General features: G+C 38.3%; 1 long non-coding RNA gene across 1 annotated transcript in view; it reads left to right on the top strand.

Moving 5' to 3' along the window:
• Positions 1-1,086: 1,086 nt before the first annotated feature.
• Positions 1,087-26,589, top strand: part of LOC144018525 (uncharacterized) — a 35,700-nt gene continuing 10,197 nt past the window's right edge. The window contains exons 1-4 of the long non-coding RNA XR_013283457.1: positions 1,087-1,406; positions 1,799-1,900; positions 10,827-10,928; positions 25,438-25,539. This is a non-coding gene — a long non-coding RNA (uncharacterized LOC144018525). The remainder of the gene's footprint in view (positions 1,407-1,798; positions 1,901-10,826; positions 10,929-25,437; positions 25,540-26,589) is intronic.

The following is a 26,589-nucleotide window of genomic DNA, read 5'->3' as shown; positions in this document are numbered from 1 at the left end:
TTCCTTATTGATTCTGTTATCTGTTCGCATTGGATCATTGGGTTTTCCATGCTTAAGAAGAGCTTCTAACTTTGAATATTTGTGCCAGGATATGAGCTCTCCTTTAATCCACCAGGTATTTATTTTATTTTTATTCCTAATAAATGACACTCTGGCAACTAGCATTTGGGATTATTTACAGTTCTCCTTTTACATTCAACTTGATCCAAAAATAATTCAAACATAAACAAATAATTGCGCTGTACCCACTTTTTAGAAACTGCCACCTCCAGAGAGAATTGTTGGAGACGGACATTTTGCAACACTTTTTTTTGCAACCGATATTTTTTACTCCTCCTCACTCTTCCATCACTCTCACCCTGACACAAGCCCAATTGCAGCCAACATCGAGGTGCTTTAAACGGTTGAGAAATGGCCTCACAAGCTGTTTTTTTTTCTTTCTTTTTCAAAGAACAATTGTTCATCAGAATCATCCGGCAATCAAACATATGATTCCTGTGAAACAAATTACTGGGGACTGATTCTTTTAATATCCCCCCACCCCAAACTTTATTTTACTATATTTTACACCGAAGCAACAATTAAATTCAATTTAGTTCAGTTAATTTTCTATCTCAATAACTGCACAATGGAAAGACTTTCTCGCTACTTCGGCGGTGGAAATATTTTGCTGCAGACTTTCCCTGCCACCAGCGCATCTCTCTGCGGACACTCGGTCTTTTTTTCTGTGCAGCTTGTGAAGAGCGTCTGTGTCTGCGGAAGACGTCTCCGGAGTGGTGCTGGCACTGCCAAGACACGACAGCCCTGTCAGCCCACACTAATATCCGTCTCTGTGGTCACTCTCCCGCTGGCTCTGCCTCGCTCGCTCGCTCGTCGTGCTCCCTCCTTTTTGACAGCATTTCACTTTCTTCTGTCTTGTCTCCTTTTCTTTTGTCTCAGGCTGTGTGGTGTACTTTTGCGTTTGCTTGTTTACAATTGAGGTGAATTCAGATTTGTTGTGATTTGGTTCTGAGGGGAAAAAAATGACACGTTATAGATTTTTCCACAAGTAAAAATATTTTTCAGGTGTCTTTGCTAATCAGTGACTTAATTTGAAGAGCATTTTTTGTCTTTGCCTCTTAATTAGTCAGCTGGCTTTAGCTCATTTGGTACAATTCAGAATTGATTTTAATTGTCCCAAAATCGTTTTTATTTAATTTATTTTATACTGTTTTGTCCTTGTTTGTGTATGTCTTTATTGGGAGCGCTGTTCATGTTGTACACAATTTGGCCACCTAGGGGCAGTGTGGTACCGCGTGTTCTGATACACTGTTAAGTTGTAGCCACATTAGAATAGAAGAAAAATGTCACAATCAAGTTATGGCGATAAAAGTTGTTTTATTGCAGCGTAGGAAGAGCATATGCCAGTGAGTAATGTGAAGATGCTTCTCTGTGTACATTCCTGAAACATTTTGTATGAATAGCTATTCTTTTGGGTGATAAAAGTGCCGCAAGTAGCGCGCTAATTAGCGTTAGCGAGTCAATGGCACTTTCCCTTGTGCGTTAGCCTTGAGCTAGCTACGTTCGGGAAACAAGCTAAGCAAAGTGTGCACTGTATGCAATTTTCTTCGTTTTGTGTGTTTAGTACATTTTAATGTCTCCATTTGTCATTTTGTCTTGCAAACCAGATCATGACAATTCTATAACTTGAAGCAGAAATCGTTGTAAATCAAATCATTATGAATCAAAAATCGTTCAGCATACGAAGTACAGTATAAAAAAATGTATGTATGTTTTTTTGCGCCATCCCTCTTTGCAGATGTTTCTTCTTGAGTTCTTCATGTCGTCTGCAAGGTGGTGTTGTGTTGAGCAGCGGCGTGTTGCCTAAACAGTCTCAACACAGATGGCGCAGCTACTCGCGGTAGGCTCCCAGCCGGCCGGATCACCTTCCTCCTCCATCCCGTCGCCCTTTCATCCATGCGACCCTCCTCTCTACTACTTTCCGTTCGCTGTCCTTGATGGCTTGTCAGTGTTCTCATGCGTTTTTCTGCCTTCATCACTGTCCATTCCGCTAGGAAAGTGTGTTCAGATTTTGGATAGTAGGAGAGGATTTTGTTAATACAGCAGGGAGGGACAATTTAAACGCTGGTGGGGGGCCATATTATTATTATTTTTATTATTATTATTATTAGTAGTAGTATTTATCAGTGTTATGGGAGTAACATAGGTACCATGAACATCTTAACCATAATTATGTATAGAAAATATGTTTTAAATATGGACACAAATACATGCTTATGCTTATGTGCAGAATATGTGGTCTTAATATATTTTATTTTAAGATAGTACAACTTTCAATGCATGTATAAACTATACACTATTGTAACCCAACAACAAAAAAAGCCACATACTACTTGAAAAAATAAAAAAATAAAAAACACCATACAAGGATGGCACAAAATTGCTGAACACGAAAGCATTAAGTGCATAAACTCATTTTGTACAATTTTTCACAAATAAAGGCCTAGTCACGTTGTAATAGTGTGAGACACTGTAAGACATGTCTGTCATCTAGTGGTGAATGGGGATATTACAACTTAAAACTAAGTCAACCCCTGCACATTTGCATTTCATATTTGCTGTTCGGCGACACCTGTGGATTCACATATACACTTTTTTTTTCTTCTTCTTTCCTATTTTAGACACCCACCACCACCACCATTTTTTTGTTTGTCCCCGTTTTTCATGGAAAATGTATATTGAATTGATTTTTTTATTAATTAAACACTAACTATCGACTTCCAGTTTCCATCTCTGCCATACAGCATGATTATCAACAAGCAGTAGTCCAAATTGTTGTGTGTTGTCATTGTATTGGGCTTTGCCAAATCTTTGCACCCCTGTTGTGTTCGAAGCTTATCCAAAGCTAAAGCTGGATTCACACCACAAGTGTAAGTGCCCAGTTGAAATTAGACAAACCCTGAGTAGGTTTAATCTCTACAAATGATCCATAACAGTGATGACCCCGCCATGCCACCTAGCTACAGAAATATTATCACTAGTTGTTTTGTGATTAGCATAGCATGTTCAGGCTAATTGCTCAGAAGCCATCAACAGCACACTGTGCTAATTACTGACGCAGTACAGCTGATGCTAATGACAATATTGCTGTTTTTTCTGCGGACTTGTAGAAGTATTACAAACAATATTTTAACTAGCATGACAATCTGTTTTTATGTCCAAATGCGAACATTGGCTAACGTCTGCAATTACAGTACCGTACAATCACTATTATATTTCTGGACATCTTCCAGACCAATTGGTAGATGAAAAATGATCTTCTCCACAAGTGATGAAATCATGCCACCTGTTGCCCAGAGTAGCTCGGCCTTCATCCGTGTATCACGTCAGCTTTATTTCACAGGGAATAATACAGAAGTTGAACACATCCCAGAGGAGCGTGCGGCAGGTGTCGGCTGAGAGTGACTCATTTCGGGCTAATTAAGAAAACAGACGGGGCTCATTAGAAGCGCCAGCCACTCTCGAGCTGATACGGGTGCGACGTCCGCATATCAGTAGCCCCTCATTGCGTTTCTGATTTAGCTTGTCTCTCCTTATTTCACCGCTTCACCGCTATACTGCAGAGGGATTGCTCACAAGCTTGTTCACATCATCGTCATCGTTATGTATTCAGCGTCGTACGTTGCTGTCTTCAGACAAACACGCCGATCTTCTAACACGCTTAAAGTAGTGTCCTGTTGGTTGTTATTGGCAGAGTGCAAGAAGCTGATGTTAGTCCTGTGTGCCATACACACAATATGGTTTGAGCTTCCCATTTTCTTTGTAGCTGAACACTTAAAGTAGCAGCAAAGATTTGAAGTGCTGTGCTAGCAAGAAGTGGTGGAAAAGAGCCATCTAACAGAAGTAGTCACACGTTTAAGAGCTTTGAGACCAAACTTTCACTGACTTTTTTTTTGGAACACACTGTTGATTGTAATATGTGAGATGAAAAGTGAAAAGCTGAGATCTTTGTGGCTCTCCTTTCCCATTTGTTAGGGGAAAGTTACGCTACATTACATTACCACCGTAAAAACATATTAACTCATTCAAACCCACAAACGTGTAAACACGTTATTTAATACTTTGTCCTTCATTCCCCAAAACGTATTTACACGTTTTCTTTTTTTTGTTTTTAAATGAGCATGAGCATACAGAAGGCTTTGATGGAGCTTATGAAATGAAGAGGTGGCTTAAAGCAATGGTAGTTATTACAAAAAATGGCCATCAGGTGGCAGCAGAGTACAAGAGATCAGCCAGGGCCATGTTGCAACAAGCTGTTTTTGCCAGTGTTTTCAACAGCTTTGTGAATAATAATTGCTGTAAATTGGAAACAGATACAAATATACCTTTTTCCTGATGAGAAAATTCTCGAATCTTTCTTTTCGTAGGATCCATGTTTTTATAGCAATAGAACACAATATTCTGTGGGCCTTGCAAAATCAGTCAAAATCAAGTAAAACTGCCGGGAGCGAAGGGGGTTGCTTCAGCGAAAATGGTTGCGAGTGAATGAGTTAAACATTTCTTTTATTTATTTATTTATTTATTTATTTATTTATTTATTTATTTATTTATACATTAAAATTAATTACAGATGTATGACAACAACCTCTTTGACTGATGTGGTAGTTATTACTTTGTTTATTTAATTTCAAACCTTGGAAAAGGAATCTCTTACATACCTCTTGTGCGAATTGCCAATCTGGACTTTTAGTGTTCTCATTTTAGCCATGTGATGGAATCTCAGTTTGAGGAAAATTTAAACTACCATGAGCCCAAAATGGTGGTCATCAATGCCAAAGGGAGTGTCCTCCATGTGCCATCTGAGGACAGGAAAAAAAAAAAAAAAGTCCTGTGATCCAACTTGTGCACAGACAAAACTGGTCGAGATAGGAGACGGCTCATGTTGTTTTTTTTGTTTTTGTTTTTGTTTTTTTAACTACATCTGGAAGAGAAAAGATGAGTTTATCTAAAAATGTATCAATGTCCACTTTAGTATAACCCACAATGTTAACTGGATAATCTTTAACTCTTATAAATACATATAATAATATAATTATTGAACATTTGTGACTGTCGGCCCTGAAAATTCCCTCTGAACACAAGTCACACCACAGGATAGATAATCACTCAGGATAATATTTTACAGACATCCGGCAGTCAGGCCTCTACTGACTTTGGTTAGAAAAGAGGAAAAATGCTCCAATTAAGCCCGATTATGTGTACACGTGTACCCCATTTACTGGAGAAGCTCTACTCCACAAGTTGAAAAGATTTCCGCGAGGGAATTACAAGTGATAACGTCTTGTGGCTTCATTATTTATTGCAACACCAAAGGCAGGAACTTCCCATATGGGCAAAATTTGGATTGAATTCACTGATGATCCCACTTTTGAATGGTTTTCTGCAACAAGCACCTCCATTCACACAATCCGCTTGTGAATTTATCATTAATAAAAGAGTCGCTTTTTCGCTGAATTGATAATCAAAGTGTCCAATGTTTTTTGAGTACCTGCTGTAAAAGTGCTTCTTATCAGCAAAGAACACAATCTTCCCTCATGTCTGTAATTGCCTTTAAGTGCACTTACTCTCAAAGCACAGCGTTAGTTTCGGTTATAATTCAGCATATATATATATTTTTTAAAACATTCATTTCCACTGCTGGCTACAGTTAATGCCGGGCAGCCTTGGAAATGGATTTTTTGTTCCTTTTGAAAACAGACATTTAATCACACAAGCTACAGCTTTTCCTAACCTGACAAAAGTTAGATGATAAAATCCTTTTGGATAGATGAGACCTCACTTTTTAATGAGTCAAGAGGGGGAAATGTATTACTTTCTGCTTTTGAGCTGCACACTGGCTCTACTTAGAAGTTAATATTGAATTGTAGACAGAGAAGGTTTTTATTTTTTTTTTAATACTTTTTTTTTTTCTCCCATTGATCATCAGGCCGTGCTTTTGCTGGGGAATAATGTACTTTTTGTTATTATGACCTTTGGTATACTCTAGGTTGTTATATTTTGATTGCCTTTATTTACTTATTTGAAACTGCCTTTATAGTTTTTGTTCCATCTGTAAATCCGTCCTCCCGTGTTCTGCCTATCCGGAGCCTCCAGTGCATTTAAACAAAAACTACTACGCCCTCAAAATAATTTCCATTATTAAGGACATTCCCGTTCTGAAAGATTTCTGTCAAACGTACAAAATGTTTTTGAAATTTAATAAGATATGTTTATGGTTTTAGGTTGCCATCAGTGTGTGTTGATTCCCACTAAACCTTAATGGGAACATCCTTGAAAGAATACAGTATTTAATTAGATGCAAATGAACAAAAACAAACAGAAGAACCAATGCCTTGATGGAAAATAATAATGTATCATTTTGGCACTGCATATTTGTATGAAAACATGAATGCTAGTTGGTGACCCCATATACTTTTAATAATGAGTTCTTACTTTGTACAAACTACATCATATGAACCATATCGGAAAAACATCCTTGCATCTTTTTTTTCTTTAAAACCGAGTGTGACTTCTATAAAACACTGTTCCAGCAGTTTTCCTTTCGTCTAATCCTGCTAACAGATGGATGGATCATGGATGAATGGAGGAACAGCGGGTCAAAGAAACCAAATGGCAGCAAAGCAAATGCCCCCTTAAAAAAACAACTTAAAAAAAAAAAAAAAGCTTACTCATTAAAGTTTTATTCCTGTCCTCAGTCCTAAAATTAGAACATTTGTCTTAGGTGAGTCATTACTTCTTGGGACCACCTTAAAACTCATTCAATGCCAGGGACCCTTTTCTTGTCGTTTCTTCTCCAAATGTCTTTTGCCTCTTGTCTATGAAAAAAAAGAAAATACGTAGGGTAAAGGAGGGTCTTAAAATGGTTGGCACTGAATGACCTTCTGTTAATCTCATTCCCTGCTCTCTTTAACCCCCCACAACACACGGGCACACCACCAACACCCATCACACCTACGTCATGCTGCGCCTAATCTGTTCCCCTCAAATCCAAATTCCTTCACTTAAATCCGACTCGTGCTGCACATTTCTTTAACATACCTGAATGTATCATTCATCTATTTGACAACAAGCCACCCTTACCAATATGTCTGTAATCCACCCTGCGTTTGTGTGGTGACGTGTCGTTGCCGTGTGAGGTAAAAAGCACCACAAAAGGGGTCTGATGCTGCCTCCTCTCCTGGTGGTTTATTTAGTGCTCTGTTTGTTTATTGATGGACTTTTAGTTAAGGATTTATGAGGATGACGTCTTTGTTTAACTTGTTATGCTCCAGCGTTCGTTACGATAGTCAGCTCCAATTGTACCTGCCTGACTAGATGAATATTTGATAATGTGTGTGATGACATTATTGTGTTTGCGTGTGTGACAGCAACTTGTTTAAAAAACAACAAAAAAAACAACGTATTGCAACAGTAAAAGTACTTATTTCTCATAAAATTGGGAGGTACTTGTCAGCCATTCTTCACTATGTGAAGTGAACATCAGAAAGGAAATGAACCAATCTTAGCTATTGTAGCTAGCTAGTTCTCTGCGGTAACAAGTCTATAGTATTTATTTCACCGCTTGTAGACATGCTAACCCTCGTAGCTGGTAGCAGTTATCCACTTCAAGTACAGTATATTAACATTACCATGAATTTGTCAAAGGGTGATGGTTGGTGCTTTCGTAAATGTGTATAGTAATTGTTTCTCTAACAAGCCTCCGTATTTCTCACAGACTGCTCACACCAACAACAGGAATAATTTCCACTAGCCCCATTATGGTGTTCTGTATTATATGTTAGCATTAAGCTAATTGACTTTTGTTTGATTTGTTTGAACTTTTTGGTGTTCAAATATTGTTTGCTTTTCTTTTGTTTTATGTCAATTTTATGGTAAGCTTCAGCTGGGAGTGAGAAATAGCTTGAAGGAAGCACACTTTAGGGAACTGTGCGAGTGAGAAAGTGAGAACATCCTCTAAGTAATACTTTTAAAAAGTGAGTTTTAAGTTTAAATATGTTAATTAAAAAATATATGATCACTCAGTGTTTTAGATCTTTACTGTTTCATCATAGATGAAAGTATCCCTCATGATAACCGATATACCTGTTTTCATATAATGTATTTTATATTTATGCTAGTACAGTGGTCTAGTGGTTTGTCTGTTTTCCTCACAGTACTGAGTTTCCTATTTTTAATGGATCATTTCATGAAGTGATTCCATTTAGTATTTTCGTTCGAAAGATTAATTTGTTTGCAAATGACACAACGCTATTCGAAACCTATCCCAAAATTAAAGAAAGAAGCCCCCCCCCCTCTCTCTCTCTTGTGCAGCTCCATACCAAATGGCTTGTTGCCTGGTACCGGTCTGTAGCATGGTGCTTGGGGACTATTGTATGTCAACTATTTAAACTGGCCTAGATGCTCCAAAGCGTCAACATTTCGCAAAAATACATGCAAACCCTTGGGAGGTTTGAACTAAAGCTACTCACGAGTTATCGTGGGGCCTTCCTTCCAGCGCTTGATCCCAAATGAACGCGTGGCGTCATGCGTGAAGCGAAGAGTTTTTCATCCCGGTGTATCGCTTGCACGGCACGCATCTGCTCAGCCCGAGGGAGCAAAGTTCTCGCCCGCGTCATTGGATGTGACACTCCGCACTCGCAGAAAACGCGCAAACTTCACAGCCACTCTCACTTGTGTTTACTAACCGGTGACAAGCTCATTTACAACACGCGCGCAGCAGCTCTTGCCTCATTCGTGAACGTCCAAATATTGTGACAAGCGTGCTTGTGTACAGTAGCGGTGATGGATGAGGTGCACGTCCAAGAATCCATCTTTCATATATTTGATTAAGAAAAACACTTTTCCAACTGGCACGCGAGGCCAAGCGACACAAAGGAAAGTGCGCATTTGATGAGAGTGGTCGCCTTGAGCTAATCAAAGACTTTAGCTGGATTGGATGTACTTCAAAGGGCCATTTATCTTCCTCAATTTAGGAACGTTTGTCACTTAGGAGTTTCGCACCTCATATCCCATCTGGCCAGCACTCATTTAATTAACCAATTTATTGAGCACGTCGAGGTCAATGATGTGTGGCTGCTTTACTGACGTTACAATGCAAAACTTCAGACTACAAACTACAGGACCCTCCATTGCTGTCTGATGAACCAGTCAATGTGATTAAAAAAAAAAATCAAACAGTAAAGAATGAAAGCTAGAGTCTATAGTGTTGAAGCTGCTAGCAAGATTTCGCCCAGCTCAAAAACGCACACATGCTACATTGCTAGCATGGCTTAATCACAATGGAGTACTGCCAAAAATGAAATGTTACCGGTTAGATGTTTTATTTTTATTTTATTTTGTATTTTTTGAAGGTACAGTCAATTCAAATCGATGATCGTGATCAAGTTATTTCATAACCTGATGAGAATGGACACGCGTCAGTGCCGGTAGTTGAAGTCAGAGCATTTTCCAATTCGTACTTTTTAACTTCTGTTGCTCACCAACGTAAAATAATCAGCCAAGAAACTGTAATAATCTCTTTTGCAAGAGCCGTGTGTGTCTTCGCACGTGCTTGTTAGCCACAGTGTGTATGAGAAAATAAATGACACATCCCTTGATCATGCCTTTGTTCTACAGTCTCCGATTGGCTAGTTTTGATACTTCAAACTTTAATTTGAGACATAAGATGGGGTCAGGGAGGGATGACTTTCCCAACTAAACTCAACTTTTAAATAATATTCGATAATGGATGACTAAAGTGTTTTTCGTTTTTGTTTTTAAATCATTGCATACTCTAGCTTTTAACTTGATGCATTTTTGGGGGTTTTTGTCTGGCATTTTGGCTCAAAAAGAAAGCCAGAAGATTTTTTTATTTTATTTTATTATTATTATTTTTTTTTTAAGAAACACTATTTCCTAAAGAAAATGAACAAATATTCCTTACTTTATTTAATTTTAGCAAGACAACCAAACTCAGTCAAGATTCGTGCTGAACTTGCCTTCTTTTCATTTGGACTCACAGCGTAAAATCCCCTCAAAACAATGACAGGTTCTGTGTTGTCTTCTAGTTGTTGTTTTTTGTTCTTTTGTCCAATTAAAAAAAATAAAAATAAAAAATTCTCAGAACTGGATCTTTGTCCAAAAGTTATGTTCAGTGAAGCATGGTGGTGGCTCATCATACTTTGGGGCTGTTTTTTTTTTTTTTTTTTTTTTTTTTTAAAGATGGAACTGCGTCCTTAGAAGAGAACACAAACTTTTATTTGGGATTAATCAGAGATGTTTAATATAAATACTGATTGATGAGTGTCAGGATGAATGTGATTGCTTAATTCTGAACACCCACTCATAAGAAATTAAAAGATGAAAGATTGATCTTTTAGCATTTGAAATGGAATGTAGACATTTTTCTGTCCACTGTATTCATGGAAAAAAAGTGAATTAACTTTGTTGAAAAACTATTATTAGAATAGAATATCATCCTGTTGTTCTCCTGGTACAACATGAACATCTCCGCTTGTGTGCGGTTTCAGTTTTCGAGGTAGTGTCTCAAAATAGACTTCTTGTTGTCTCGCCACATAAGATCAGAGCAACGCATCCACTGAATGTAAACCTGTTAGTGTGTCGGCTGTGATTCGTGCGTCAATAACATTTGTGTTGCTTTCATAGATAGAAAGAAAGAAGAAACAGGCAGACCATCATGGCGGAGTCGAATAGGAGTCACAGCTCCATGTTTTATTCATGGCTGCTGTGCTGCTACGTTTTTACTTGGAACACGCTTGTTTTCACAGAGACACCCATGACGATCGGTCCATCTGCTGGTTGGGATCACGACATCCCTCAAGGACCGAGGGACACACACAAAAGCCACGCCCACCCAGGCCTCCTACAAGGTACCTCTCAGCTGACACTCCTTACCAGCAGACACCAAAGATTGCAGCTTTCATAAGGATGAACCAGTGCAAATTCATTTTCACCACGCAGGCAGCCGATCTCTGATGTATTTTTATCCTAAACGAAGTCATTACGGAACAATTTGCGCTCATATCATTTCCGTCAAACTGTGCTTAGCTGATGATGGGCAAGGACTCGTACCCATGGTAACATACACAATGTTGTTTTAAAAAGGCAAATGGGGAAACAATACATTAATCAGGGAAGGGCACTGGAAACAACTGTGGTGATGTTTTGGATATTTATAGATACAGCAGTGCCTCGAGATTAGGGATATTTGATAACTAATTTTAAAGGGAGACATACCAATATAGCATTTTCTCTGAAAATTGCATGAAATGAATAGAAATGTTCTGTTGTTCTACTGTTCTAATTTCTAATTCCTTATTACAAAACAGCCATACGAGGGCAGTCAGTGCTGGTATCGGCCGCTGTCGCGATATTGATACCTTGAAATAAGGCCAGGCATACTCGCCCATCCCTACTTGAGGTACAAGTTTAATTGGTTCTGTGACCACGCTTCTCAATTTTCATGTGTTTTTAATGAGGAAAAATACCACTCTCTCGTCTTGTACTTGATACAACCCATGGGCAGGCCCGAAGGGCCCGTGCCCGTACACACACACACTTGAGTTATGGTTTATTATTTTTATATTTATATATTTTTACTTCATTTTTATTTTATTCTATCATAATAGCTTTTTTGTGTGTGTTGTGAAATATTAATGTAGAGTTGTTTATCACTAAGACATTACAAATACAAAGAAACAATAGGGCGGCTCGTTCGTTAAAGCCAATTGTACATTAAATTGAATGCGTGTTTTTGTGGCTTAGAAATGATTGTAAATACATGTATTTAAAAAAAAAAAAGCTTCAAACCATTAGAAAAGTTTTCAAGTTGTTCCAAACTTAAAGTATATAACGGCAGGCAGCTGGTCACTCGAGCCGAGCGATTTTTTCATTTTTTTTCCTTCTACTATAAACTGTACCAAAACTAGCATGTTCAAGTACACAATTGAACTCCATTAAACAATAGTCATAGATATGAATAAATACGACACGCTCCATTTTAGTTGCGTGCCTGAAGCGATGCTAAGCTAATGTCCGTGCGTTCCATTGCCTTTGTGATGTCGCCACTGTCAAAATGGCCGCCACGCAGACACATTTGTTAGCCACACATCATCACAGCCGGAAATACTCGCACAAGTCTCTGTCTCTGAACGAATTTCGGCAAACGAGCAGCCTAATCTGGAACTAACACACTTTGACATTATTGTACAAAAGGAACATTTTCAGTCTGCTAAATCCAGAGTCCTTTAGTTCTGTGTGATTTAAATCGAAGTTCCAATGTAAATACTTAAAGAAGTGCTGAAGCCTCAAAAGCCTCAGATGGGCTCTCTATGGCAAGATTTATTTATTATGAATGAATAATGAATAGTAAAGCCCATAAAATATGTGTATTAAGAATATATCCGAAAGCGGGTGGGTGGTGATGAATGGAGTTGGCGCTGGTAAGTGTGTGCATTATGTCAACTGAAACGCACAACTTGCACTCTTGGCTGCAATATCATAATAAAAGCACAAGGTGAGCACCAAAGTCTGATGTGAATATTAGAGTGGTTCTCTCAGTAGGCCCGCTTTACTTCTGAATCGAATGCGCGCGCATGTGTGTGTATGGGTGTGTGTGTCCGGCTATCTCCTCTAGGCAAAAAGGCACTTCACATCTGGAGAGGGATGCGGGTGCAGTGTGATAAAAAGCTTCTAGCCACCGCTTGATCCTGTTTACAGGCTGTGTACGTGCCTCAATGTGGGCAAGGAAGAATTTATATACGGATAATTTAGATATAGACGCATAAGAAGGCCAAACAGACAGAAAGGTCATAGGGTTCGCGCTTTGGTTTGCATTGCATTGTCAAACCTGTGACCTCCATCAAGAAACGAGCATGAATGGAGCTGGGCATGTAAATGAGTGGTTGAGATGAAAGGAGAGGAAAAAGAAAGAAAGTGAGCATGAGATGGCCGAGAACAGCTGGGGAAAATAGGAGGGTCCCTCCAGGGAGCCTTATCTACTGCATCAATTATGGAGGAGGGGCTTTCATATACATGTGTGTGTGTGAGTGAGGTCGCGGAAGAGAAAACGAGTGAGAAACAAGAGTGGGTCGACAGTTGCTAAGCACCTCAAAATTTTCAGCCCCCTTTTGTCAAATACACGCGGCAGATTCAACCTCCAAGGAGAAAAAGAAAAAAAAATCCATCATTCGCATAGTCACCAGAATGTTGACTTACAATTGGCTAAGAGACAATTAATGTTGGTAACAGTCGTTTTCACATGCACCAATTTATGAGCTAAAAGCTTTTCTTGTGTCTGCGGGTCGTTAATCCCTAAAAACCGATCGCAGGTGAATTGCGGCGGTTTGAAATGCATTAGAAGACATGATGCCAAATGATGGTGTTTGTAGCCCGGGTCCACAGCTATTTATTTATTTATTTTCCCATAATTATCAAGCGTTGCTGTCGCGTCTCATGTGGCTCCACTTAGAACGGATCATTGGGCACGTGCGATAAACAAGCCTTAATGGCCCTCCCATTCCACAATCATTTACAAGGCAACAGATTGAAGCAGTACGCCTTTGTGTTGGATATAACTTTGGGTGAGAGCTTGCCAACCAATCACAGGGTACAAAAAAATAAAAATAAAATAACATTCACACTTACAGTCACTCTTATGGACAATTTAGTCTTCATAATTATTTATGAAAGTTACTGTCCCTCAAAATGGCTCAACTCACAGCAGATGCGTACAAATGTTGGCAACAAAAGTGAGTAGACCCCTAAGTGAAACTGGTCAAAATGTAGACAAGTTGTTATTTTTTTATTTGCTGTTTGGTTCTCAGTATGGTTTAGGTCTGGCCCATCTGACCTTTGACAAAGGGATGTATGGTTTGAATCAGGGTGGACAGCAACTGGTGTAAAAACAGTGCCAAACTTCTTCTTCTTCAAATTGTTCTTCAAATTCTTCAAATTCATCAAATTCTTCTTCAAAATATTCTTCAAATTCATCAAATTGATCTTCAAATTCTTCAAAATCTTCAAATTCTGCTTCAAATTCATCAAGTTCTTCAAATTCTTGCTCTTCAAATCCTTCTTCAAATTGTTCAAATTCTTCCTTTTCTTCCTTTTCTTCTTCCTCTTCTTCCAGTTCTTCAAATAATTCTTCTTTTTCAAATTCTTCAAGTAATTCTTTTTTTTAATTCAATTTAATTCTTCTTCAAATCTGTCTTCAAATTCTTGTTCAAATTCATTAAAATATTGAAAATCTTCTTCAAATTATTCTTCTTCAAATCCTTCGTCCTCTTCTTCTTCAAATTCTTCTTCAAATAATTCTTCTTTTTCGTACTCTTCAAATAATTCTTTTTTGAATTCTTCACATAAATCTTCCTCTTCAAATCCTTCTCCAAATTCTTCTTCAAATTCTCCTTCCTATTCAAATTCTTCAACTTGTTCTTAAAATCCTTCTTCAAATTGTTCTTCAAATTCTTCCTTTTCTTCTTCCTCTTCTTCTTCAAATAATTATTCTTTTTCGAACTCTTCTAATAATTCTTTTTTTATTCTTCTTCTTTTTGAATTCTTCTTCAAATATTATTCTTCCTCTTCAAATACTTCAAATTCTCCTTTTTCAAATTCTTCCTTTTCTTCTTCTTCTTCTTCTTCTTCTTCTTCTTCTTCTTCTTCTTCTTCTTCAAATTCTTCTTCAAATAATTGTTGTTTGAATTCTTCAAACAATTCTTCAAATTATTCTTCAATTTCTCTTTTTTTTTTTCAAATCCTTCAAATTCTTCAAATTCTTCTTTTTCGAAAATGTTGGTGATGAAATTCAGTTACTCCTTGTTGGATCAAAATATTAACCCAATGTACTTCGTCAAATCCTCAACCCAGTGTGTTGGGTATAAATAACCCAGCATTGGCTTGATCCCTTTTTAGCTATTTCACCCAATTGGGGTTATTTTTAACCCAGCAGTTTTCAGAGTACGGAGTTGATATTGGTCATAATGTTGTATGTGGTTGTCCGCCTCATCTTGATGTGTTTTCCGACTCGTCGCACCTTGCTGACGAAGTGTCATCTTCCTCCTCCGCTCTCCCCCACTTGCACAAAGCACTTAGAGGTCAGAGTTCGACACTCCACGTCAAGTGTGACGGATGCTCCCCTATCACGAGACGTGCGACCCCCGTGGCCACGCCCAGTGTAAGAAGGCCAGGTCAAGCACAGAGAACCAAATAGTATTCAAATAACCGTCTCTGAGTGGGCGTAAATGCCGGCCATTGTGGAACAATCGGCTTGTGCTGGTCCAATAATGGCGCAGATTGGAGCAATTCATCACGTCTCTCATACATATTGAGGCCCTATCAGGCGGAGGCTGGCGCCGCATTCATATTCATGGGGCAATCTTGGAATTTTAACATAGACACACTCAAAAAAAACACGTCAGTTTTTTTCTCCCCTTATTTCATCTGGATTTTTTTGTACATAGTTCATGTTTTGTTTTATTTTTTTAACTGCAGCCTTTCCCCTCATTGACATTACTTTTTACGTCCACATCCCACAAAATGCATAAAAAATTTAAAAAAAATCAGCGGCCTGTGTTCACGCATGTGTGTGAGATGTATATTTGAGAAGATGTTGTCCAATCTGGTGTTCATTTTGAATCTTCATGTGGACCGACAGCAAATCACTCTCATAGTATATAATCACATAATCTTCTACCTTCATCCATGACACTAAATGAGGGGACCTCAAGGCCATAATTACACTCTCACATGCATACCTGAAACACTCATATGACTGAAACACCCTCATATACACTACCCAAGCACTCTCACACACCATTGAAGTGTTATGATACACACTACTGAAACGCTCATTCATAATTAAGAATTACACTCTCACATAACTGAAAGATTCATATGGCTGAAATGCTCTCATATAAACACTCACACACTTGGCTGAAAAGCTCTCACATGCACTACTGAAGCACTCACACACTACTGAAACACTTTCAAACACATTACTGAAACACTCTCATTCATACTACTAAAATAGCATACAAAACTGAATTGATCTCACACTCACTACTCTCACACATTAAGAGATGCTGAAATACACTCTTATATGCTACTAAGATGTTCTCATACACAACTGAATTGCTCTCATGACAACTGAAACATTCTCATTCACACGATGTTCTCATACGCAGTTGAATTGACCTCATAAGAAGAGTTTACTTGCATTCAACTTTTAAGTACAATATGTTTGCATATAATCCAAAATGTTTTTTTTTTGTTTTTTTTTAAAGATTGTACAATTTTTAAAATGAACGTTTATGCACTTTTCATTTCAATTTGATCATTATTTTAGCAGTTATTTTTCTTCTTGTATTTAAGCACAATGTTAAAAAATAATGCACGAAATTACAGTGGCTTATGACGATACTGTATACTTTTTTGGGAATAAAACTTCTGCATAATCATGATACTGCCACATCTTTTTCAAATCTTTTGTATTTGATTAGGATTCATGTGGGCGGAGCATGATGTCAAATGTTGCTGATCCTATATGGATCATAACATTTCAAGGATGATAAAAGGTGGGTGGAAGGGCCACTTTGTCACTGCTTGCAGTTTTCACACTGCATATTGCCATTACAGTAAAACTTGCGCACTGATTTTGTACTTCGGTAAGTTGCACAAGCAAAAACGTTTCAGAAAAATAAATTCCGCATGGAATACATAGAACAGCCTGCCTGTCTGAGCACAAGCCTTTTTTAAATGTATTCTTGTGAATAGCACACATATCACATGTGCTGTTGTTGGAACCTCACTGTGATCAGTCCCGGGTGTAGCCCGCCTCTCGCCCAGAGTTAGTTGGGATTGATTCCAGGTCACCTCCGACTCTAATGAGGACAAGCGTGATAGAAAATGGATGGATGGATTTATAATCCATGCCACCCACCTATTTTCTGCTTGAAATTCTCACTTTCTCTACTTGTTGACATTTGTGAAATACACAAACAATCGAATACACACTTTGTCACGACTATCGAGGCTTTCAGTCCTTCAGAGAGGAGACCAGCAGCTGAGATCCGTCTGATTTATAAGTGTAGTGAGTGGCAAGACTGTGTGTGCGGGTGCGACTGCGTATATGTGTGTGTGTCATAGCTGGGAGGTGTAAGTGACAGGTTGGTAGCTGAGCTGATGAGCTTGGAGGAGGAGAAAGATGGACGGATTAGATAGCATTGAGTTGGGGGGGTTGTTGGGAAGCTCGAAAAGATGGAAGAGATGCAGCCATGCAGGGGTGGTGTGACGAAGGTCAGGAGGGAGGAAGAGGAGCTAATGGATGCACAAAATTGCACATCCTGTTCGGGTGTGAAGGACGAGAGGAAATTTGACAGATGCTCACACATACAGTATGTTGACATCATGCAGGAGAAACATAAACTCGCTGGACAGTTCATTTGGTACAGCTGCATAGTCTCATGAGCGCCATTATGAATGCGGCCTTTACAATGATCAGTATTGATTACCGTGGTTGAGGTATGCAGCGGGTAGAGAAGTGTGCTCCATCGTACTGTGCTGATTCCAATTATTGTTTTAAGTGATGAAAGGTCCAAAATATTGTATCTATAATATATCTCAGTTTGGTTACCACAATAATAAACATATTGTAACATTAAATAAATTGCCTTTAAAGCTATAATATTAAATCTGTCTGTCTGCCTAGCTATATAGCGAGGTGGCTATCGAGCTAGCCATCTCTCGATCGAGATACCTAGCTAGCTAGCTCTCTGTCTGTCTGTCTGTCTGTCTGTCTATCTATCTATCTATCTATCTATCTATCTATCTATCTATCTATCTATCTATCTATCTATCTATCTATCTGTTTAGAGTCTTACAAGATGTGTAAGCGTTTGTTGCGCGTTTGTAGTGTGTACCCTTGTTCATGTGTCAGCCCCCCCCCCACACACACACACCTATTTGTTCCACACAATTTTAAACCTTCTTGCCTTTTCTCTACATTTCTCCTGAATAGAGCGATGGAATTTTAAACTCCAGTTTCCATTGACATCAGCTGCTATTAGCTAGCAACATTATTCCAAAAATTCATTTGTACAAATAAATGCCTACAATCTAATCGATGTCTCCCCCCTAATAAGTTGCCCACCAGCTCTATTGACGATAAGTGTGAAGTCAATTTAGAGGCACAGTGTCATGGCAACACCAGACGGGTGCGAGCTGTCCCACATCCCGCGTCGGAAAACAGACAGGCAAGCAGGCGTGCACGTGACGCACAACACTGTACTTTTATTTTTAGAACTTTCCACATTGTGCCCCAAACTATTTACGTGTGGTTCAGTCTGTTTGAGCAGCCCAGCAAAAATAATAAGTCTTTCAAGCTGACCATTTTGACTTGGAGGACGTTTCAGCCAAAGCCTCCACAAAGCCTTGGCTCATCATGACCCCGTACTTAATGGGCACATCAGAGGACTCACTTTGGCTCATTTCTTGGTGTTGTTTTATTTCCATGTCACTATTGCTATGACAACCTCAGTCACTTTCATGAATTTGGTTAAGACGCAACACTTTCAAGTAGGAGAACAGATGGATCAGAGCAGCTCAAGAGCTTCCCACTTCTTACTGTAAGTGTCATTTGATTCCAAAGCATTATGGGTAACAGAAATAGAAGAGCGGTAACATAAACACATTATGTGTATAGATTTTCTCTTTTGAGTAAACAATCTGCTGCTAATGACACAGTAGGATGCTTTAATATTGGTCTTTCTTTCTAGAGGATAAAGAAAAGATGCCTGTGAGAATTGTTATATTATCTGCAGCTAACCAAGCAATCAAGTCGGTGTCGCTTATAAGAATTTAACACTAATCTGATTGGCCAACGAAACGCAATGCAGCTCAGTTTACCTTTTTGTTTTTGACATGATAGCCAGGACCTCACAGCTGTGGGGGGCGTGGCTATTCCTACTTGATATTACCTCAGCATGATGGTGTCCCCCGGCGGCGGTGGCGGGACTCCAGCCATCACTTGAAAGTGGCTCTGGATCTTCACCCGGCCTATCTGATCAAGTCATAGGCAGAGAAGCTCAGACAATTTTCCATAAAATTCCAACCATAATGCAGTCATTTGCCCTTTGTAAGGCTTCACAAGTGAAACTATGGATCGACTCGTAGCATAATTGTTTTGGTTGGGAAGTTAGGGGGTGATCTAAGGTTTCCATGGCAATAAGCCAACCTATCATAACTCAAAACAGGCTGTAACACCTCCATTCAAATGAGTAAGTTTTGATGCGTTAGTGATCACATTAAGTACATTTACAAGGCTCTCAAAGTGACGTCATTCAAAATGAGGTGTCCCGGCTCATCTATTATTAAATCTCTCTAAGGTATGTCATATGCGGTCGACATGGCAACGACAGCGACGCTATATGACAATCCAGTGAATCAAAAGTGAGTGTGAAGTCGATTTCGAGCTCATACATGTTTCTGCTTTACATGGCTGCCATCAATCTGAACTCAAGGCAGACAAGTTATTATGAGCGCTCACTCAAGGACGCGTATGAGTGTGAGCGCGAGTGACCTTGACCAACATGCAGGTAGTGAATCGCAGTGTTGATGAATTTTACTCACCCTTTCAAGGGCACGCACACGCACAACACACAATCCATTCAACAGTGTCCTGATTACGCATAAACATATGATGCTTGGCACACTATAATTTTCCCATTAAGTACCATAAATAAAAATCCTTCGCTCTCCCTTTACTGAGGGGAATTATAATTGATTTGAAAAGCGCAAGGCAGGACATGGCATGTGTAAAATAATAGACAAACAAGCGTCCATGTTTACATTCACACCAATAGACAATTGAAAGTCTTCAAGGGGAAGAAAACCCCCATCCAATTTTTTTGATAGTAATATGTTCTATGCAGCTTCACTAGTCAAAATACGGTATTTTGGTTACTATTGCATTAGTGGAGTATGAGTTAAGCAGCAATCCAGCCATTTTTATCCATCTCAGGGGTCGGCCATTTTGCCACTTGCTGTCAACTGAAGATGACATCAGTGTTGCTCAGGTCTCAGGTAACAACCAATCACATCTCAGCTTCAGAAAACAGGTGCACTTTGATTGGTCATTGCCTAAACCCTAAACACCTATGATGTCATCTTCAGTGGACAGCACGTGGCAAAATGGCCACCCCCTAAGATGGATAAAAATGGCTGGATTTTGCTTCATAACTCATATTCCACAAATGTTATATTAATCAGAATGTCATGTTTAGACTCGTGAGGTCACATATAACACATTCTTGTCAAGAAATGTTTAATGTTGACTGCCCCTTTCAGTGGATTTTTTTTTTTAAATTGGGTACCCAAAGAAAAACATTTAAATAATGAATATAAATTGATGTATCAATGAGATCTTCCGTCTCAGCCGCCATCCATTCAAAAAGTTTGTGAGAATTAGCATACATTTTTATGTTTTTGTATTGTCCTTTCACAAAAATACCGCATACATTATATTTTAGCACTTCTTTTGTAAGTAGCTGAGGTGCCATTTAGTCTTTGTCTGTTGTTGGAAAAACACATTTATTTATTTATTTTTATTGATGTCATGTTGAAAAGCTTGGCAATTTGTTGAAATGAGTCCATGTGAGACTGCGGATGGTCAGCAAGTGTCTTGTTAGGAAAACAACCCAGCAGTTTCTGTTGTGTAGAAAATAGTGACAACTGAATATGAACACTGTAGGATTTGGTGAAATCAAAATGCTTGTCACATCTATAATAAAATATAAGAAAAAATGCATTTAGTAAGTAAGTAAATAAGTAAGCTTTACAGTAAGAAAGGTACACTTGATTTTCTTTAGTGGCCCACTGATGAGTTTGCTTAATTCTGATTCAGTGCCAGTAAGTGAGGCCACCGGAAGGGCAGCTTTCTATAAAAGTAAATCATATTTAAATAATCCGCCTCCAAAAGATGACATGACTAAAATAGCAATGTTTGAAGCATCAGAAGGATGTCAACGGATTAGCGAGAAAGTGACGCCTTTCACACAAAAGTGTCCCCCAGGGTGGCGCCGCTTTGAATGTATTATTTGGGATCGCCTCCTCTCACACTCTGTCTGACTCCACTTTTGAATGCCGCTCTCATTACAACAATGTCGACTTGAGAGAGCTATTAAGTGCATGTGATGTGTTTTGAATTAAATACAAATTTATCGATGTACCGCACGCAATAGTGCAGTTTATGTGCTTAGTATTTTTTTTTTTAGAGTTAGTTTTGTGGTCCCGCTGGTAGGAATATTTTAGGACTATCAGCAATTGGAGTAGCCAAAGCTAGCTTGGCTAACCGCTATTCTTATCCACAGCTAGCTTATTTTTGTATGCTCAGATGTAATGACTGTGATTCTCCACTTTGCGTTATAGTCTGGTCATGGCGGCAGACCGGCGAGTTGGCAAAAACATGTCATAACTTTAAATGCCAATGTGAAGCATGGTTATAAAAATTTGGGATTTTTTATTATTGTGAGCTTTTATTTCGCTTTGACGTTTGGTTTTAAATGTAGTCAGTTTAGTTTTTAGAGGCGATTTCTTAGTTTTTATTAGAGATGTTCCAATCACGTATTTTTTTTTTTGCACCTGTGTCTCGGTTCAATGCATTACGAAGACAAAAGATCGCATCCAAATTATTATTATTATTATTTTCTTTTTTCAATAACGGTACCTCAACATGATAACTTTCTATATAGCTTTACGTCAACGGTAGCGCAAATCAAGTAAACAAATACCTTAATCTTGGTTTAAAGGGATACTTTACTTATTTAGCCATTTTTGGCAGTCAAACATTAATATTTTGCCTATAATAAATTTGATATTTTCATTATTTTTCATGTACAATTAGTACCTTTACAAACACATTTTGCAACTTGCTGTCGACTGAAAATGACATCACCAGGGCTCAGGTAACCAATCACAGCTCAGCTTGTTAATGTCACATGACCAAAGCTAGAACGCAGGTGAGCTGTGATTGGTTATCTGACCTTTTGTGATGTCATTTTCAGTTGACAGGAAGTTGCAAAATGTGTTTTTGAAGGTACTAATAGTATGTGAAAAATAATGAAAGTATCAAATTAATTATACACAAAATCTAAATTTTTTATTGCTATAATTGGCTAAATAAGTGAAGTATCCCTTTAAGAAATAAAAAAAAAAATTCAGAACTTTTTCAGCCAATACTTATCGGTTGAAAATCACGTAATCACCCTGGATATCCTATCACATGATCTGATCGGTACAACTCTAGTTTTTATTTCTTTTGGGAAATGAGTTGTTTTAGTTAATTTTTTATTAGTTTTAGTTTTAGTTTTAGTTTTTCCCCATATTTTTACGTTTATGGGATGGAACTGAATGCAGTCATCCCACAAATGTTAAAAAAAAATAAAATAAATATATAAAACTAACCAAAAAAAGGACAGTAAGTTATTTTCACAGGACAGCAACAAGATGGAGTATTTGTCAAATGTTAGATATAAAAAAAAAATAAAAAAATGTCACAATAAGAATTGTGTAAAGTGAACCACCGTTCACCCTTCCATGCAGTAATACTGAAAAAAATACACTGATAATGAATCCTGGGTGCTCCTGTATGAAATTAATTGCCAAAAACGGAAACCAAGGACATTTCACTAAAATTATTTTTGGTAAACACCACCAAAAATTGTCGTCAAGTCGAACTTTGGACACGCTCTTCAATGAACCAATCTTAACATGTTTTTTGGAATGAGTAGATGGAGAAAACTCTAATAAACTATAATAAATATTGTGGATGTGTTGTTATATTTTTTTAGCACCGACTTCTTGGAGAAAGCAGGTCACACATCATTATGGCATGAACTTGACTGACATCTGTACGTTTTCACACACACGGGCGCTAACACACCATTTGACAGGATTATCCGCTCCATTCCTGACAACCTCTTCCAGTCTTATGCATAAGTCTTATGTAGGAAATGATCATATATGAGCTTAAAAGTAATCCCTTCCTTGGTTAGGGCAGGCCCCGCAGGTATTAAATGCCCTTCGCCATGTTGCGTACATGCACTAAATGCTTGCGCAGGTCCGCATTTGCATGCGAGCGTGTGATGAAGAGCAGGCCTCCATCTCATGTGTCTGAGCTGCCCTCAAACATCACCCGTGGGCCTCGTTTTGATCCCCTTGCCAAGACCTTGCTGTTCTTAAGCTCCATGCGTACTTCACCATGTGTGTGGTTTGCAACCACACAACAAGGCTTGGCTGTATTCTGTCTTCTTCCACACTCCGCCATCACAAGTCTCTGAGGTATACGTCTCTTCTTGCTGCTTTTTCACAGTTGATAGGCTTTTTTTTCTCTCCTTTTTTTTCCCCCCAACAGTCTTGGTATCTTGCTGACAATGTTGTGCTGAACACAGTGCAGCTGAATGATGCATATTTGCTACTGTGGCAAGAAAACACTTGTATCATCATCATCATCATATTGTTCAGGTTTTTGGGTGTCTTCATCAAACTTTTCTTATGTTTCCTGTATTTTAGTAAAGGGGCTTTTCCTCGCATATGGTAGACTGAACTCAGTTCAACTTGCTTCACAATAAGCAGCAATTTGAAGTTTATGTATTGCTGTTAATGCTTTATGCTTTGTTTGTTTTATGTTGTGTTTCTGTAAAGCACTTTGTGACAGCTACGGCTGTTTGAGAGCGCTATATAAATAAAGATGACTTGACTTACTTTCAAACGAAACATAAAATAAAGAATAGTACACATTTTTTAAGACGACCACAACTTTGTCTTCGGAAAATCTCCTTTGCTAAATGCTAAGAATCAATGCAAAACACAGCTGACATGCTAATAGTTAGCACTGATTGTTTTAGAAGAAAAATAAATTTCAGTGCAAACGGTGGATCAATTTGTAAAAAACAAACAATAAAGCAGGGCTGCATGATTCTGGTAAAAACATACAAAATGCAATATGTTTATATTATTAAATATTTAACACATACATAACAAATTACATCTTTATTGTCTAATGTATTTTTTTTTTCATGTGGAAAAATTAGCTGTATCAATGTATGATGATATGTATTTAAGGTTGCATCTGATTGGTCAACGTTTGAAGCAGGCATCCAATTCCATATGACTTTATTGCATGTCTTTGTGATATGTGTTCTTATCATGATGACTATATATTATAAACTTATACTATATATTTTTTATCCTCGATGAAAAAATGAAACTTCTCACTTACAGTTGCACTATTCGTCTTTGTCCATGCATGATGGTATTATACTGCCTCCCAGTGGCCAAGGCATGCACACCAGAAGGAGCAGCACAATCAATTGAAATGCAACATTAATTTATGATGAACAAATAAATTTTTTACTTTCTATTTAATTGTTATTTCTCAATTTTAATAGCGTAAAATGCAAACTGCTGTCTTTCTTTACTAAAAACACATTTTTGTTTTTTGAGGCTAGAACTGATATATTTGCATTCATTTCAATGGGGAATGATGATTTGAGATACAAGTGGTTTGAGTTACAAGCTCAAGGCAACACTGTATTGTCAATTAGCGCCTGTTATTTGCAGAAAATGAAACATGGTACACAGCCTAATAAAATGGGTTGATGATGTGATCTCATAAGATTGCAAAACAGATGTCCAATCACGTGGACTCGCACACATTAATGACAGACCAACCAGAATGGCCATTAAGAGTCCCATTGACCTCCATTAATGACCCATACAGAGAATGGTGGTTATGTGTGTGTGTGTGTGTGTGCATTTGGAGTCGACACTAGCCTTTGTCTGACATATCAGATGATGATACCTTGCTATTATGTATCTGTCTTTTCATGACTTTTCATTTATTCCTGCCTTTTCAGACATACTCTGATAAAAAAAAAAAAAAAAAAGAATATGGGCTTTGTGCCATTTGAGCGCTGGTGGCTCCAGACAGTATCAGTGCAAGGGATAAATGACACACGGACGGGAAAAGCGAGGATTAGCACGCGGCTAAGCTCGTTGTTAGCACAGATCGCCGTGAGTGAGGGAGGCCCGACTGCGTGGATTCCGGTTGGTCGGATGAGCCCGGGGACGGCGGGGATTGTCGTCCATCTGGCAAGCTGCCTCCGTGTTGCTGCTCATGAGTTCAGAGTGACGGGTCGTAATGTCAAGTCGTATTATCTTTGCGGTTTTATACGAGAAAGACTACTGTTAATCAATTGTTTTTTGTTTTTTTGTTTTTTACTAGGACATGCACCAAATTGCTCATTGATAAAATGTTGATAATCAAACTCTGGATGATTGATGATACACAAACAGGCTTTTATTGTTGCATCCCATTTTTTTCAGGCTTGGAAACTTCTTGCCAAGTTGTGATTAAAATCTGGATCTCAAGATTCGTTTCTACGCCCGTGGAGACAGCACCAAGCAACAAAACAAGTGTAGCGAGAGGTAGGCCTCATTAGTCGTGCCATCTGATCTGTGTGTTGTCTTACCGCTGTGACTCACCTCCACAGTGTCACACTACCTGACAAAACACAACACAACAACACCACACACTTCCTGACAGAACAACACAGGCGCGTGCCTCTGCTTTTAAAGCTGCTATTCGCCTCATGTTTGTTTCCGTGAAACACAAACGTCAATGTAATGTATTGAATCACAATTGCAATAAAAACACAACATGTTAGAATAACTGTTTCACATTTAAATGCAATTCTGATTTGCATCAAGTTGCCTGGCCTGTTTTATAAATATTCCTCTCCAATTTGCAAACTCCATTTAGCCTTCTAATATGCAGCCCTGTGCCCTGACTAATTACACTGTTATGCAGAGGGATTGGAGATGGCGAGTGTTCGTCATGGAAACGCAACCCCACTAACGAGGTTAACTCAGTACATTGGTGTCTTTGACTTGCTGGCTATGAGTCAAATTCTTTTATATCATTCACTTTTTCCCATTAGATATACCACATCAGATGATACCAACATTTCTCCCAGTCTTTCTTTCTTTCCATCTATCTATCTATCTATCTATCTATCTATCTATCTATCTATCTATCTATCTTGTATGTTAGCTAGCTACTAGCTAGGACACTGATGTTTTGTTATCATTAGCATATATCTGTCTGTCTGTCTATCTTGTCTGTCTATCTATCTAGTTTGTAAGTTAGCTAGCTAGCTACCAATTAGGACACGTTTTGTTATCATTAGCATCTATCTATCTAGTTTGTAAGTTACTAGCTCAGACGCATTTTGTTATCATTAGCATCTCTCTCTCTCTCAATCTCTCGCTCTCTCTCTCTCAACAAAGACACATTAAACTACCTAGTAAAATAAAATTCTTTATATACTTTATTAAGTTATTTAATTAATGTGATAAAGATTACGTCAGAGCTAGATTTCAGTCTTTTGTTTGTCAAGCAAAAGGCTATGCCCAGTTGTCACAATTCATGCTTTCTATCCTAAGTATAATTTCTTTTCAATACATCTTCAACAAAAT

The sequence above is a fragment of the Festucalex cinctus genome, chromosome 5 (assembly GCF_051991245.1).
Source record: "Festucalex cinctus isolate MCC-2025b chromosome 5, RoL_Fcin_1.0, whole genome shotgun sequence".
Classification (NCBI taxonomy): domain Eukaryota; kingdom Metazoa; phylum Chordata; class Actinopteri; order Syngnathiformes; family Syngnathidae; genus Festucalex; species Festucalex cinctus.
This window is presented reverse-complemented; position numbering and strand designations above follow the sequence as displayed.